Source organism: Tetrao urogallus (assembly GCF_951394365.1).
Source record: "Tetrao urogallus genome assembly, chromosome: 8".
Classification (NCBI taxonomy): domain Eukaryota; kingdom Metazoa; phylum Chordata; class Aves; order Galliformes; family Phasianidae; genus Tetrao; species Tetrao urogallus.
Window position 1 is genome coordinate 35,453,516 of NC_136821.1, and position 2,575 is coordinate 35,456,090.

Here is a 2,575-nt window from a genome sequence, read left to right on the forward strand (position 1 = left end):
TCATGTCTTTGCCTTTGGCTCCCAGTGTCACAGTCTCACACCTTCCACACGATGCAGCCCACAGACAGCTGATGGCTCTTGTCTTCCCCACCTCCACACCGCTTTTGGTAGGTACGACGGCACTGAATTACACCAAATGCTCCTCTTACCCAGCACTGCCACAGGACACTGGGTAATGCCACAAGCAAGCAGTAACAACCCGTATACAGAATAGCCTCTCAGGCTCCTGCAAGGCTGACCCCAAGAACCCCTGAACCTAACTCTGTGTCTTTGTATTACACATCCCTTTAGGAGTTCATTTACACAGTCTCCTCCTGGAATTTATCAGCAGAACTCTATAACTATCATGACAGTCATAAACCTGAGAGAAAAAAAAAATCAGCTTTTTGTAGTTGTTCTTATATCAATAAGCCACTGCTTGATTTTTCCCAGTCTCTCTTCTTCCTTTCCTATTTTGGAAGTAGCACTGAACCGTTATTTCTTAGGAATCTTCCCCACGTCATTAACAGTCTGTTGTTAAGAATGTAGATCTTGATCATGCCTTTTACCACACCTGTCTCCTGACACGATCATTTTCTTATTGGACCAATTAGATCTTCAGTCCTGCAATCACTGATGACAAGTAATGCTGGCTCTTCAGACTAAAATAGTTATCACACTCTCAAGTCAAAAACAAGAAAATGTTTGCAACCAGCTTATTTTGTATTTGACACTGTGACGTTCAATGCAATGAGCATGCGCCCGTCAAAGAAGAAAAAGGAAGAAAGAGAAAACAATCCATTCTTAGATACAGTAACACAATCGCATTGTGATATCGTGTGTACACACTTCAGAAGTGAGAAGGAAATACCAGAGGAAGGAAATACATAACCTCTTCCATGGCTAGAAGAAATGTCCGATGCTATGAATTCTTTAACAAGACAGACTGTCTTTAACACCGCTGCAGAACAATTCTAATAAAAGTCAGTGTCAAGAAACACATGCAAGAAGCGAGTAGCCAGTTAGGAAACATCACGCTATGAAAACAGAAATAATGCAAATTAATTAAAAATGATGTTTTGAATTAATGAAATGCATTTCAAATTTCTGATGGAATTTCTGATGCTACACTCCATGAAGATGACACTACAGCTTCATCTGACCAAAGAACAGAATGTATTCCCTGATGACAGCATACAGGAGATGAAGTCAAACATCGGATTTCTCTGAAAATATTAATTCAAGAAACAGCCACCTGCCAGCATTCCAGACCATGGGAGAAAAAGCCAAGTCTCAGAAATATTAAAATATTTCGGAAAGAAAAAAATCCACGAACTGTCCCTAAGCCATGAAATTGCACTGCTGTGGCAAATGTGTAATTTGAGAAAATGAACATACCTTAGGCAGTGGTTTCTTCTCAGCACAGTTTATACCTCCAATGAAGACCATGTTGGGCATCGCTGGTCTGGGATACTCAAACACAAAGTCATATCTCATTAACCAAACAGAAGCAGAGTTCAGGAGGTCCAGCAGGGATACATCTCTTTGAAGAACTTCAGAGGAAAGCTGTATTGCAGCTCGATAGAACCCATTACAGTAGAAGAGCTCCAAGAAAGAAATCAGTGTATTTTCCACTCTCTGGAAAAATGTCATGTGGTCTGAGTTGAAGGAAAATAGCCTAGGGACGTACGACACAGGGCTTGGGCACTGTGTAGCTTCGTAGTGTAGGTTACAAGGAAATCCTCTCATGAAGAACACAGATGGAAGTGAAAGGTAATTGGCAAGCGTAGCTCCACACATCAAAACAGGGTCTGTGAGGACTGCATCGAAGCCGCTTTGATTCAAGTACTGCAGAGTTTCTGTGCTGCTGAACAGATCTCTGCACTGAATAAAGAATTTGCCACAAAAATCTACTGCGATGTTGTACAGTGCTGGAATATACAGTGGGAGAGGCAGACTCTTCAGGTGAGTAGCAAGATACAGCTGAAAGGCATTATCCACGTCTTCTAACGTGGTGGACACTGGGTAGGTCTTCACAGTGTACGCGTGTTTTTCTCTCTCTCCCATCTGCCAGCTTACTTCTGGTTTAAGCACCACCACTTCATGTCCCCTCTCGGCGAGCTTCTGAACGACTTCCTTCATGCTCAGCCAGTGGCTTCCAATCATGGGCACCACCAGGAGTTTCCCTCCTTCAGAGAGGCCAGGAACGAGGAGGATAAAAATCCCGGCAGCAAGTGGATAGCAAAGCCGCAGCGTCATTGTGCTGAGAACAGAGCACTGACTGCAAAACCGTTGCCTTCTCCTTCTCCTTCTCCTTCTCCTTCTCCTTCTCCTTCTCCTTCTCCTTCTCCTTCGCCTTCGCCTTCGCCTTCTCCTTCGCCTTCGCCTTCGCCTTTGCCTTCTCCCTCTCCTTCTCCAGGCTGTAGCTTTAATATGCTTTTGAAGGGAAGGGGATGAATTTATCTGCTGTGTTGTGTTGATCCGTGATCACCTTCTAGTTAATGATTTACTGCCCTCATCCTTCCTAACCCACGGGTGAATAAAGTTTATGGCTTTTGTTTAAGAACTTGTGAACCCAAATATAGTGATCCATACC

The 2,575-nt window shown here is 43.5% G+C and overlaps 1 pseudogene across 1 annotated transcript; it reads right to left on the reverse strand.

The window, feature by feature from the left end:
- Positions 1–474: 474 nt before the first annotated feature.
- LOC306949126 (UDP-glucuronosyltransferase 1A6 pseudogene) lies at positions 475–2,238 on the reverse strand (annotated as a pseudogene). Its single transcript has 2 exons — positions 1,378–2,238; positions 475–510 (listed from the first exon to the last, which is right to left on the reverse strand). The product of its transcript is annotated as a UDP-glucuronosyltransferase 1A6 pseudogene (transcript).
- Positions 2,239–2,575: the final 337 nt, after the last annotated feature.